This window comes from Pelodiscus sinensis, chromosome 17 (assembly GCF_052426305.1).
Source record: "Pelodiscus sinensis isolate ZL-2025 chromosome 17, ASM5242630v1, whole genome shotgun sequence".
Lineage (NCBI taxonomy): Eukaryota > Metazoa > Chordata > Testudines > Trionychidae > Pelodiscus > Pelodiscus sinensis.
The window spans coordinates 585,384-599,621 of NC_143068.1; the positions used below are offsets into that span (position 1 = coordinate 585,384).

A 14,238-nucleotide genomic window follows, 5' to 3' on the forward strand; every position below is an offset into this window, starting at 1 on the left:
CTAGAGAGCCAGAACGAGGGCGTTTTCATGACCCTTTCTGGAATAAAATCTTATTTCACTGGCTCTGAATTCTCTTTGGGGAGCGGTGACAAATGAAAGACACAAGGCTCCGCAGCAGGAGAGCTGACGCCCTTCCACAGAGTTCAGGAAGCCAGAAGGGCGGTGGAGGTTCTGGGCTCTCCTGTTCAAAGCTCGGCTGCATTCAGGTCCCAAGACTTTCATGCTCGCTTCACTCAAGAATGAGAAAGGCCACTCTCCTCAGAGTTAGGAGCTCAGCAGGGTCTTGGCACCAACAGCTTATTACACCATAGTATTTTCCTTATCCATTGAGAAGAGGGTCTTCTGTTCCGCCATTTTGTTTATTCTGCCTTTATAATGGAACTTTTCAGTTCCATTTTGTATCGAAACCTGTTCATTAACACCATGGGGAAAGGTAGAATCTACTAACATGGAAGCAGAAACTGATTCAGCTGAAATAAGAACAGTTCTCAACCGTCCCCCTCAATTTTAGTCTCTGATCCTCATTTCAGATTTGCAAAACTGTAAGTGACTTTTTGTTCCTTAATTATTTTTCAGTTTTGTGGACCTCAGCATTTCTGCCTAGGGGTAGGAATGTGGGAACCATGGCATTCCAAGTAAAAAAAGTCTCCTTTGTGCTACAGCCATCTCAAACAAAGTCAATGGTACCAGAGTGTTGTTACTCCCATTGTAGCATCCATGATGTCCAGAGGTGCAGCTGAATTTTTGAGTGCCCATCTGAACTTTTCTGAGGTCCTTTCATCATTATCCAAAACATCAACCATCCAATGCAGGGCTCACTGGATTTAACAATTTATTCTTTCTCCCCGTGAAGGGTTCCCAAGGAAAACTCTGGCCCAGTCCCCAGCCAGAACAGATTCTTTGCAGGGTATCATAAACCTAACAGAATTTGAAAATGATGTCCTGCCTCTACCCGCCTAGCTAGGAACTGGTCATTGCTGACTGGGAAAAGGTCACTGTTACGAATATAACACCGCAGCCTCATTACCATGCAGTGTAACGAGAAATATAATTACTTTGGGGTAGAGTTATTCAGTCCCTATTCAAGCAAATCTCCATATGGATCAAATGCTGGGAGTTCTTTTCCATTTTTACACACACAAACGCCCAGTGAAGACATAAGAGGTTGCTGATGAAGGACCCTGAGGGCAGCTGTGTCTGAGTAGTTTGGGCTAAACAAACACCGAGGGATCATTCAGGAGTTCTCCTCCAGGTCCCACTGTGATAATGAGCCTAGGACCAGCAATTCCAGGGTATCATTCATCACAGCCCTGGGATTTCTGCTCCAAACTCTCCTTCCACCCCTGCACCACACACCCTCTTATCTAGCTATGCTGCTGCTTCCTGTCCAGTCTGGGGGTACTGGCTAGAGTGTTGGTTTCCCTCGGGCTTGGCACCGGCCCACTTTCCAAGAGGGACACGTGGCAAATCCCTCGAGTGCTGATAACCCTCGGCTGCCTTCCTGCAATTCCCCCGTGAGACCAGATGGACAGAGAGCGTCTCCCACTGCTCACTACAGCAGCATAGTGCACTGCAGCACAAAGGCCCATGGCAGCTGCCCCCAGAAATCCTGGTGTCACCCAGGCGTGAGTGTAGCACCGGGAGGACACAGTAACGAGGGCTGGGCATTGCCGAGTGGCAGGTTGCTGCAGTGTGGCAGCCGACGCCCCGGCCAGAGAAGGCAAACCTCAGTCACTACCATACCCTGCCCAATGGTCCCCACTGCTGAGTTCTTTATCTCCCCAAATGTGACGGGCTCCTTTAAGACACTGCCTCACTTTGAGGGAGAGCGGAGCTGCCTTGCCCCGGTGGGCGCTCTGGGAGGCCCCATGTCCCAGCCTGGCATGGCCCCACCGAGCTCCAGGCACCAGAGGGAGAGCAGCCCGTCTGACACCACACCGGACAGTACACAAACACTAGCAAGGCCTTGACTTACCCTGGCCATCCCCTGTGCCCATAGCGCTAGCCCTGCGGAGACCTGGCTCTCCCTGCGCACCAGCATTGCCAACCTTTGGCACGCACGCCCTGCCCCTAGGTAACCCGAGGTCTCGGGGATGTTTACATTCATGCGACCAAACACCTTCACAGACCTAGAAACCTGGTTAACCCTGGGAGCAGCCCCTCTGCCCCTGAGCACGTGGCAGCAGGAGCACACACACACAGTGCGGCTCACACGCGTCGGATTCCAGCGCGCAATCGAAGATACGCTCAGTTACTCACCGGGAATGGTGTCTGGGCTCTGTGCTGGTTAATCCCTCCTGTCACCAGTCCGGGAGCGGGCACAGTATCCCTTTATGGACTCGGCTCCGACCTAGAAGAATCAGGACACACAAATTGCTGCCTCTTGTGATAAGAAGTTAATCCAATACTTCCTAATCCCTCGCACACAAGGGTGGCTGCCTACAGTGGTTGAATGAAAGGATGCAGCAATGCCTGCTGCTGTTGTGTGTCTGCCACTGATCCGGCCCAGGACGTTTGGATCCCAAAGCACGAGCTTTGCAGTCTAAAGGACCAGTTCGAGCCAGGGAGGCCAGGCTGCGTTAGCATGGACTTCGCACGCAGGGAGAACCTGGCGGGGGCTGAGAGGAGAGTGCCCGGCTGTGGGGAAATACCATTGAACACACGAATGCACAGAGGACACTGGAGCCGGGCAGCCATTTTCCACTAAAACTATCCCCCTCTCCCCCCACACAGGGAAAATGGAAGATTCCCCACAGTGAAATATCAGTTTTGCTGAACTTTTCGACCTTCCTGGTGAGAAACCAAAATGAGCATTTTGTTTAGGGTTGACCCGAATCGCAGAAATGTGGGTGGTTGAGCGGAACGGAAGCCTTTTATTTCAGGTCACTGCAATATTCATCTGTGTCTGCCTGAGCGGCAAGGGTGTCCGATGGGCGTTGTCGTTCAGGTGCCTCGTGCTCTCGTTCAGCCCTGTGGGCCAGGCTCTCTGCCCGACTGCAACTCCCATGATGCAATCCACCGATTCCCATCTTTGGAGGCCTGGCAAGAAGTGCCCAGTGTGACACAGGCAGGACTGTATTCACGTGGTTTGCTTTGTTATGTCGCACGTGGCTTCTACTGTCCTGTGGTAACCCTGTGTGTGTGCCTCAGTTTCCCTGGACACTGCATAGCTAGACGGGGATGGGAATTCCAGGTGCAACTCACTGCGGGAGGCTGGCCAGGCCAGCACGTTCACAATGGCACAGGCTAACTGTAACATGAGCTGGGGGGTGCAACCAGGCAACACCTTTTGCCTGGGAAGCTGGGCAGAGGAGGAGTCAGGGCTGCCTGCAGGGCTGGGACTGGCTGCTGAGTGTTTGGGTGAGTCTCTGCTGACTTGGGATGCAGGAAGGGAGCCCAGGGCCCAAGATGGATGGTATTGACTGCTCCTGGTTCCTGTGCTTCAAGTCTGTCCTACGGTGTATCCCTGTGAACCAATAAACCTTCTGTTCTGTATTCACAGCGTGAATACAGCCCTGCCTGTGTCACGCTGGGCACTTCTTGCCAGGCCTCCAAAGATGGGAATCGGTGGAGTGCATCATGGGAGTTGCAGTCGGGCAGAGAGCCTGGCCCACAGTCACGTCCTGGCTGCGGATGGGGGTGCAGGGCCTGGTGGCCTCCCACCCCTCGGTGACACGCAGACAGGAGAGCTCCTCTCAGAGGCAGCAAGTAAAGAATTCTACAGCCAACAGCTGCACCAGCAGGAAGTCACTAGCCCATTCCTTGCTGTGGAGGGAACCTCCCCAGCTACCGAGCATGGCAGCCAGTGCCCCCACAAACTGCTTTCCTCTTGCGCGGGTCTCCCTTCCGCTCCGGCACAGCAGGGAACGGGTTGGGACCGAGATGTGTATAATCCTCAAAGAGCTGCACTAAGAACCCGGCTTCTCCTGCTCTCCATACAGAAGTACCTCAGTGAGGAGCCGTCCCAAAGGAACCCACAGGCCTATTCAGGTCTCCTGCCTGGCAGGTGCTAGTCTTTCAGCCCTGGAGCTAATCAGAGTGTACTTTACTGTCCTGGGAGTTTGCTGGCATCACTGCAGCCAATTCTGAATGATGCTCGAAATTGGAGGGAAAACAAAACACTGCCACGCTACAGAGAAAAGAAAAGAAAATCTCCCAGACAAAGGAAACCCACTAAAATCTTCCGTTTTATTCTTGTTCTGGGCCCCCAAAGCACTTCCCTTTCCTTCCTGAATGAAAACAGCTATAAAAATTAAATATCAACTCTCCAGCCACCCCCCAACGCACACGGCAGGGCAGTAAATCACCGGGAGCAGATGGCATTCGAGGGAGGTTTGGGAAGGGAATGAAGGATGAAATCGCAGAGATACTAAGATCTGTCACCGAGCTTTACAAACAGCAACTCATCCCCAGGGCTGGAGACCCACTCCTGTGGTGCCGGGGGGAGGCAGGGGACTGAGAGACGGTGGAGCAGCACCTCAGAAATGAGGGGATCAGAGACCAGACAGCCTCACTGCAGCAGGGCTGGAAGGCTTCATTCCCCCCATCTGTCCCACCCGGGGGGGAGTTGCCCCTGACTCGCCGTAACTCTCCCCTCGGAATCCAGCCATCTTCAAACAGTGGGGGAGATTCCCTGATGGCTGGGTGGAGTCGGGCTGGTCCCCGGTGCCCTGCCCATTGGAACACACTGGAGAGCGGCCCCCTCAGGGATGCAGAAGGTCCTTGACTCACCAGAGCCCCCCACAGAATGGGTCCCTTGGGCCTGCCCTGTGCAGGCAAAACTGGTCTCCAGCCCAGGCTTGTTGGGTCCCGGAGAGACTGAATAAGAAATGAATAGCCGAGCGCTTGGATTGATGTTCCCCAACGGGGTCACCCCAGGCCCCGCTAGCCTGCTGGAGGTTTTATACATGGGACAAAGGTGACGCCCTCTGCTTGGCTTTCAAAGGGGAGCTCATCACGGGCCAGTTTGCCTGGGTTGATGGCTGGCTGCGGTTACCCCAGCTGAGGAATGGCAAAGGGCTGTAACATGCAGAGAGTGGAAAGCAAAGCGGTGATGTCTGGGAGTGGACACTATGGCCTGCACTAAACTACGAGTTTAGGTCGACCTTAGCTGCATCGTGTCGATTTTCCAGATGAGTCCGCACTGCCAATCCCTTTCTGCTAAGTGCTACATCACATCCGACTTCTCACTACCCAGTGTCCCAGAGGGACTCCAAGGAGACCAGGGGACTTCACTGCAAAAGGAAAGACACTAGAGGTTTCTGTATTGCTCTCAAGTTTCCAGGGAAGTTGCACAGGAGGTCAGAGGTGGAGGGCAGATAAATTCCTTCTAGTCCCATCTCGTCAGCTTAAGAATTTGGGCCCTTTTAGATTACCCGGTGCCTGGCATAAAACATCCTCATTATTTGGTGGTGGATACAGCTAGAACATGGAAGAAAGGGGTATATTCCAGTAGGAAAGCCAGACTTTTGTGACTGTTCCCTCAAGTTTCATTGCCCTTGGGGTGGGGGAGTCTCCTGCCCCATTCAGGTAGCAAACTAACTAGGCTACTATATGGTAGCAAGATGTTTTGGAAGCACCACATTGCGCTGCAAGGTCACTTTCAATTTTGCAACTGCCTTCTACTTAATTCAGTTTAATGAATTCGATGCGATTCTGCAAGTTATTTCCAGGTGGGGCAGGAAGTGCAGAGACATGGAAAAAGAAATTCATGGTGGGGGGAAGGTTGCTTTTAGCATTGTAGAGCAGTTTTTAAAAGGAGGGCAACTTGGGTGCAAAGTTATGTCAAAAATCACAACAGCAGCATCTTGCGCCCAGTTTGCATTGATATAAAATAACAACTCAAGGGGAGAATCAGAAAAGGAGTTTTCGGCCGGTGTGAGTATCTCAGCCCTGGAGCAGTGGTTCCCAAATGGTGGCTCGCTTGATGAGCGCTGGTGCGAATATGCCAGTGCAAGCTGGGAAGCCCGTCCTCCCACCTCCAAGTGTAGCAGCAGCTGTCGTGAGACCCTCCTTGGCCCAAAGCACTTAGCGCCACGGACAAGAGACAAACCCAAACCCCAGAATCAAACACCCCTCAGCTTTGCCACCGTCTAGGTCCTGATCCAGACTCTGTGGCTGTCCTTAGTCTCAGCAGTGGGCTGCATGCAAATCTCAGATTCAAATTTCCCTCTTCCCCACCACTCCAAACACAGAAACACAGAGCTGGAAGGACCCTTGAAAGGTCATCTAGCCCCGCAGTTCTCATTCAGGGATATGCATTCCCAGCGGGGTACGCAGGGGTCTCCCATGGAGTACAGCAACTCGTCTGGATATTTGCCTCATTTGATAACTGGCTACATAAAAAGCACCAGTGAATTCAGAACAGACTAACATTTAATCCAGGCAATGGCTTATTCATACGGCTCTCTACACCACACACTGGAAGATACGTACCATCTTTATATTCAGAAAGATTTATTTTAGAATTATATGTTAAAAATTAAAGCGTCAGCGTCTGTAACGCGTCCGTATTTTATGTCTGATTTTGGAAGCAAGTAGTTTTGAAGTGAGACGTAACTAGGGGGCAGGCAAGACAAAGGAGACTCCAGCAAGGGGTAGAGTCGTACGGAAAAGCTGAGGCCCAAGCTAACCCATCCTCTCACGCTGAGACAGGCTTCCATGTGGCTTTGAGAGAGTTGGGTCTGCCCTGGAATTCTGCAACACAGGCTCAGCTCCACGCATGAGCCTCCTCAGACAGACCAAGCTCCTGTTCCCTGCCACATCCTCAGCGGGCATCCCCGCCGGAGACAGAGGAGAGCGGAGAGAGAGTGAGAGGCAGGAGGGGGGGGAGAGAAAGGGAGAGTGAGAGGCAGGAGGGGGAGAAGAGAAAGGAAGAGATGGGGAGAGAGGCAGAAGGCGGAGGAGAGCTGAGAGAGAGGGGGGGAGGCAGTAGGAGGAGGAGAGAGAGAAAGAGACACGGAGCGAGAGACTGGAGGTTCAGGAGAAAAGACCGACATGGAGGAGAGACCTGAAAATCCCGTCTTACGATGGGCTAATTGGCTAGTTTATAAATAATTGCCACTGACCCAGATGGAAACAAGGGCAACTGTGCTGCTGCATTAAACAAATGTAGATGCAGAACAAAGCATCGTGCACAGGAGGAGAAAGGGGAGGCTGGGCCTGCCTCGGTTTCTCACACAGGAACCGGGCAGGAGAACAGTCTGGCCTTGGGTTTTCTCATTATAGGCAATACACGGCAAAGCCAGGTCTAAAGGGCTGATTCTTCAAGGTGTGGGGTGCCCTTACCCCCAGTGGAAGGGGAGTCCAGAATCCTCTTGGATCAGACCCTGGACCTGCACCACTTCCTCAGTCTGGTGTTTTCAATCTGCTTGTGGTCACTCACCCGACTTTCAGATTCACTTGCTTGTCCCCAACAACTCCATCCCGTGCTTTTCATTTTTCCTCAAAGCCCAGAGAGATCCACCCCTGCAGGGTCTCAGACATGTGTTTCTTGGCTTCATTACAAGGCAGGTTTGTGCTAAAGACCAGACTTTGCACTTTTCCATGCAACAGCTGCAGCAGATCCTTCTGCTGCCAAACCTACTCGGACTGATCCCTTCCAGATGTGAGTTGCACTGTTAGTGCAGATGGGTGCCTTCCATGCCTCTGGCACCTCATGCCAAACAACCAGTGTAACAAGCAACCCCTCCTGAGAGGAAGGGCAGCCACTCTGGTAGAACGAGCCTACTGTCTAGCTGGCTGAGCGTGGAATGGTCAGAGGAACAGCAGGATCCGAATCCCACTGCTGACACCAGCTCCACCAGGTTATGAAACAACTCACTTAGGGTGAAAGTCTTCAAACCCAGGTGCCAAAAGAAACAGAAGTGGCCTGATTTTCAAAGCTGCTTAGCACTGCCATTCCGGCTGCAGTCACAGGGACAGACTGGCCGTTGCCTTGCACCTAGTGGAGTCAATTACACCAGGCAACATCCATGTAACTGCTACTGCTCTGATCAAGTCGCATTTTAACATCCCCTTTGCACTGGTGTAAGGTTCTGGGAACTGGAGAATCTGGCCTAATGCTGGGAAGCACCTTGTGCGTGAAAAGCCCGTCCCAAGAGCTGAGCACTGGCATGCTCACACTGCGCAAAGGGGGCTTCTCCCCCCGAGTTCTGATGCCACATCCCTGCTCCCCCCTCTCCCGGCTTAGGGATTTACAACCCCTGAAATGTCCCAATGCAGCCCACGCGCTGCTCTAGCCAATGCGCCAGCTCTGCTGCTGAGAGACTCCGGTACAGGCTGGACCTCTCTGGTCCGGCAGCCTCGGGACCTGACTGGGAGGGAATTTGCCGGACCAGAGGAGGTCCCCTGCCACCGGCTCCCCAGACCACCTTCCCTCCCCACTGCTGGCCCCAGCTGGCCCCCACCCCCGCCAGGCTGCTAGGCTGCTGTGGCCCCGGCAGGCCGGACTGCTTCCCCCTAGCCCTGTTATCAGGGCTGCTGCATCCTTGGCCCTGCTACTGGGGCTGCCACAGCCCCTGCTGCGCTACCAGGGCTCCAGCACCGGTCCTAGCCCCAGTCCCGCTGGGCTCAAAGCCGCCAGCCCGTTTGCCACTGGGAGTCCCCAGGACCCAGCCTGTCCTGCCAGACCACGGATGTTGCCGGATGCGGGAGTTCTGGTTTTGGGACGTCCAGCCTGTACCACAGACTTAGTGCGATAGCAGTACCGGTCGGGGAGCCCTTCCATCCCATGGCCTTCCCTGAAATATTGTTCAGGACAGCAACGTGGCAGGGGCAGTAGGGAACGGCTAAATCATGTCGAGTTTCTCACATGGGCTGATGAAATCCTCACCTGGGGGCAGCCCATAATTGCCTTTTAAAATCAAATTAGGGACTTGAGATTCTCACGTAGCCTGCAGCATTAACTCCAACATCCCATTCGCACGTGAACCGAACTCTAAAATATTCCCGTACTGCGCACTGGGCCCGATGGGAGACTAGTCATCTCCTGCCCTCTCTTGGAGACGGGGGAGCAAGCTTTCAGGAAACATCCGAAACACAGCAGATTGCTCAGATTCATGCCATGCCATACTCCTGTTACAGGCCATGGCTGGCCTTACCGTGAGGCAAACTGAGGCGGCCATCTCAGGTGCCAGATTGGGAGGGGAAAGGGGGCACCACTAGGACCCAGAGTGAGGAAATTGTGTCTGCTGCTGGTGCAGCGAGCGGTGATGGGGGCGTCATTTGAGCTGCCCGCCTCAGGTGCCAAAATGTTGTGGGCCAGCCCTGTTACAGGCCCTCCATTTCCCCTCGACGGGAACCCAATTCCACAACACCCTGGAACGTTTGCCTGGAAGGGAGGGAGAAGTCCCCATTCTGTGCCCACTCGGACACTTGTTCATCCTGCCTAGAGCGGGCGCTGAGGTAAGGCACCATGCCTTGGGACAGTCCATACAGCACCTGCCCGGGAGCTGGGCGCTGAGGTAAGGCACCATGCCCTGGGACAGTCCGTACAGCACCTGCCCGGGAGCTGGGCGCTGAGGTAAGGCACCATGCCCTGGGACAGTCCATACAGCACCAGCCAGGGAGCTGGGCGCTGAGGTAAGGCACCATGCCTTGGGACAGTCCATACAGCACCTGCCCGGGAGCTGGGCGCTGAGGTAAGGCACCATGCCCTGGGACAGTCCGTACAGCACCAGCCCGGGAGCTGGGCACTGAGGTAAGGCACCATGCCCTGGGACAGTCCGTACAGCACCTGCCCGGGAGCTGGGCACTGAGGTAAGGCACCATGCCTTGGGACAGTCCATACAGCACCTGCCCGGGAGCTGGGCGCTGAGGTAAGGCACCATGCCCTGGGACAGTCCGTACAGCACCTGCCCGGGAGCTGGGCACTGAGGTAAGGCACCATGCCCTGGGACAGTCCATACAGCACCAGCCAGGGAGCTGGGCGCTGAGGTAAGGCACCATGCCTTGGGACAGTCCATACAGCACCTGCCCGGGAGCTGGGCGCTGAGGTAAGGCACCATGCCCTGGGACAGTCCGTACAGCACCAGCCCGGGAGCTGGGCGCTGAGGTAAGGCACCATGCCCTGGGACAGTCCGTACAGCACCTGCCCGGGAGCTGGGCACTGAGGTAAGGCACCATGCCTTGGGACAGTCCATACAGCACCTGCCCGGGAGCTGGGCGCTGAGGTAAGGCACCATGCCCTGGGACAGTCCGTACAGCACCAGCTCGGGAGCTGGGCGCTGAGGTAAGGCACCATGCCCTGGGACAGTCCATACAGCACCAGCCCGGGAGCTGGGCGCTGAGGTAAGGCACCATGCCTTGGGACAGTCCATACAGCACCTGCCCGGGAGCTGGGCGGTGAGGAAAGGCACCATGCCTTGGGACAGTCCGTACAGCACCAGCCCGGGAGCTGGGCGCTGAGGTAAGGCACCATGCCCTGGGACAGTCCGTACAACACCTGCCTGGGAGCTGGGCACTGAGGAAAGGCACCATGCTCTGGGACAGTCCGTACAACACCTGCCCGGGCGGTGGGCACTGAGGTAAGGCACCATGCCCTGGGACAGTCCGTACAGCACCTGCCCGGGAGCTGGGCACTGAGGTAAGGCACCATGCCCTGGGACAGTCCGTACAGCACCTGCCCGGGAGCTGGGCGCTGAGGTAAGGCACCATGCCTTGGGACAGTCCGTACAGCACCAGCCCGGGAGCTGGGCGCTGAGGTAAGGCACCATGCCCTGGGACAGTCCGTACAGCACCTGCCCGGGAGCTGGGTGCTGAGGTAAGGCACTATGCCCTGGGACAGTCCGTACAGCACCAGCCCGGGAGCTGGGCGCTGAGGTAAGGCACCATGCCTTGGGACAGTCCGTACAGCACCTGCCCGGGAGCTGGGTGCTGAGGTAAGGCACCATGCCCTGGGACAGTCCGTACAGCACCTGCCCGGGAGCTGGGCGCTGAGGTAAGGCACCATGCCCTGGGACAGTCCATACAGCACCAGCCCGGGAGCTGGGCGCTGAGGTAAGGCACCATGCCCTGGGACAGTCTGTACAGAACCTGCCCGGGAGCTGGGCGCTGAGGTAAGGCACCATGCCCTGGGACAGTCCGTACAGCACCTGCCTGGGAGCTGGGCGCTGAGGTAAGGCACCATGCCCTGGGACAGTCCGTACAGCACCTGCCTGGGCGCTGGGTGCTGAGGTAAGGCACCATGCCTTGGGACAGTCCATACAGCACCTGTCCGGGAGCTGGGCACTGAGGTAAGGCACCATGCCCTGGGACAGTCCATACAGCACCTGTCCGGGAGCTGGGCGGTGAGGAAAGGCACCATGCCCTGGGACAGTCCATACAGCACCTGTCCGGGAGCTGGGCGGTGAGGAAAGGCACCATGCCCTGGGACAGTCCGTACAGCACCAGCCCGGGAGCTGGGCGCTGAGGTAAGGCACCATGCCCTGGGACAGTCCATACAGCACCTGTCCGGAAGCTGGGCACTGAGGTAAGGCACCATGCCCTGGGACAGTCCGTACAGCACCTGCCTGGGTGCTGGGCGCTGAGGAAAGGCACCATGCCTTGGGACAGTCCGTACAACACCAGCCCGGGAGCTGGGCGCTGAGGAAAGGCACCATGCCCTGGGACAGTCCATACAGCACCAGCCCGGGAGCTGGGCGCTGAGGAAAGGCACCATGCCCTGGGACAGTCCGTACAGCACCAGCCCGGGAGCTGGGCGCTGAGGTAAGGCTCCATGCCCTGGGACAGTCCGTACAGCACCTGCCTGGGCGCTGGGCGCTGAGGTAAGGCACCATGCCCTGGGACAGTCCGTACAGCACCAGCCCGGGAGCTGGGCGCTGAGGTAAGGCACCATGCCCTGGGACAGTCCGTACAACACCTGCCTGGGAGCTGGGCACTGAGGTAAGGCACCATGCCCTGGGACAGTCCGTACAACACCTGCCTGGGAGCTGGGCACTGAGGTAAGGCACCATGCCCTGGGACAGTCCGTACAGCACCAGCCCGGGAGCTGGGCGCTGAGGTAAGGCACCATGCCCTGGGACAGTCCGTACAGCACCAGCCCGGGAGCTGGGCGCTGAGGTAAGGCTCCATGTGCTAAGGTTGATTACGCCAAGACCACACAGAAAGAACCCAACCCACCTGTCCCATAGCTCCACTGCCTGACTCCCCGGCATCACTTCCTCCCTCATCCAAGTGTGTGTTTAACCACCCATGGGCTGGGGATGGGAGAAGGCCGGGGACCACCCCCCCACCGCTGTATGTAACACTGTCCGGGACAATTCCCCGCCCCATGCCAGGCGAGGGATGCCTTGTCTTTCTCTTCCATGGTGGTAGCTGGTCACACCGCTCCAATCCCATGCAGACATGGCCACTCCCCACTGCCCTTCCCTCCTCCCCCTCGTGTCATGCACTAAGACCCCCGGCATAGCATGCCCATTTCGGTGGCGATAACGGGCTTGTGGGCATTTATCCCGTGGCCTGATTTTCAACTCCGTTTGATGCTTGATTTTAAACAACTACCATCCAGGCTTGGCATTGCTCTGCTCGCTCTGTCCCTGTCTATGGATATTGTATCTGTCCACTAAATCTTTTGCAATAGCTGTTTCCTCACCTCTCCGCCCCCCTCGTTTTAATTCTGGAGCCATCAGCACGAGGCAGAGGAAGAGGCTGACATTTCTCTGAGTAATTTGCAGTGAAATTGTCACTGGCTTGATGCAGTCAGCTCGTTCCCCAGCCGATGTGACCTTAATTATTGTTAAATATTCTTCTCGGTTGCACAGAGTTCTGTGGAGAGAAAGGTCAACGCCTGCACCCACGACAGAGCCGGTCGTCGCCACTCCTCAAGCCTGCTCCACCGCGCCCTCCTGCCCATCCGCCCCCCCGTGACCAGTTTTCATTCATTCCGGCTCAGCTAGACAAACTGGCAAACATGCACAATGCCTCAGCTGCTCAGATCAGCTCCTGGGTGGGAAATGATTCGCCGGCGGCACCGGAAGGTCAGCTACTCTTGCCCGGGCACCTCATTAAGGAGCCGGGCATCGGACTATGAAAAAAACCTTTTCTTTTTTAATTAAAAACCAGCTCCGGCTGGAGAGGCCCTGGCTGGCTTCTCGCGGCTGTATTTGGGGAGGGGGGAGCGATACACGCGTCCGTCTTTCCTTCGCCCCAGGCGTGGAAGGATTCCCCAGCACTGTGCCACCTTCTCAGCTCCTCCAAGAGCCAAGAGAGGGCAGCCCAGTTGCACACGGGAGGAAGGGGGGAGGGTCATTGCAACACCTGCCCCATAGCTGCATTCCCTGACTCCCACAAGTCACTTCCTCCCTCACCCAAGTGTGCGTTAACCTCCCGTGTGCTGGAGATGGGAGGAGGCCGGGGACCACACCCTGCCCATTGTACGTAACCCAGTCCTGGGCAATTCCCCTCCCCGGGCCAGGCAGATCCCAAGAGAGGGCTGCCTTGTCTTTCTCTTACACGGTGACAGCTGGTCACCCCGCTCCAATCCCATGGAACTGGAATCTGCAGACATGTGCCTCCCGCACCCCCGCCTTCCCTCCCCATGGCACGCACTAAGAGGCCCAGCATAGCACGCACATTTCAAATACACATACTTTGCCGGCTTGCTGGAAGTGAAGACTCCAGCTGGTGGGAGATGTGATCTTTGTACACTCCCAGGGGAGGGGCAGTCATCCCATCTTACACCCGCCTACGTCAGCCCAGCACAAATAACCAAACGCAGAACACTTAGCCTGCGATAGCAAACATCACGGAGCAGCCACGACTCCGGCATTGTCCTTGCCAGCATCGGCTCGGTGGGGAAGAGGGACTTGCTGGGCTCCAAGCCCTTTTACTACTTAACAAACATGCTTTAGGCCTCAGTCCAGCAAAGCACTTCAGCATGTGCTTATCTCTGAGCGTGTGCGAGGGAAGTCAAATACTGCGGTCAGGTGCCGGGCTTACATCATAGAATCATAGAACCACAGAGCTGGAAGAGACCTCAGAAGGTCAAGTCCAGCCCCCTGCTCTAGGCAGGACCAATCCCAACTAAATCAACCCGGCCAGGGCTGTGTCAAGCTGGGAATTAAACACCCCTAAGAATGGAGATTCCACCCCCTCCCTAGGGAACCCATCCCAGTGCTTCCGCTCACTCCTACGGGAATTGTTTTTCCTAATATCCAACATAGACCTCCTCCACCAACTTGAGCCCATTGCTCCTTGTTCTGCCACCTGTCACCCCTGAGAACAGCCCCTCTCCATCCT

At 56.1% G+C, this 14,238-nt stretch overlaps 1 protein-coding gene across 6 annotated transcripts in view; it reads right to left on the minus strand.

The window, feature by feature from the left end:
- The window catches only part of RALY (RALY heterogeneous nuclear ribonucleoprotein), a 220,611-nt gene that overhangs the window by 158,051 nt on the left and 48,322 nt on the right, over positions 1-14,238 (minus strand). For all 6 annotated transcript variants that reach the window (XM_089769634.1, XM_075901521.2, XM_075901526.2 and 3 more), the window contains exon 2: positions 2,260-2,350. The gene's annotated coding sequence lies outside the window, so the exon portion shown is untranslated. The remainder of the gene's footprint in view (positions 1-2,259; positions 2,351-14,238) is intronic.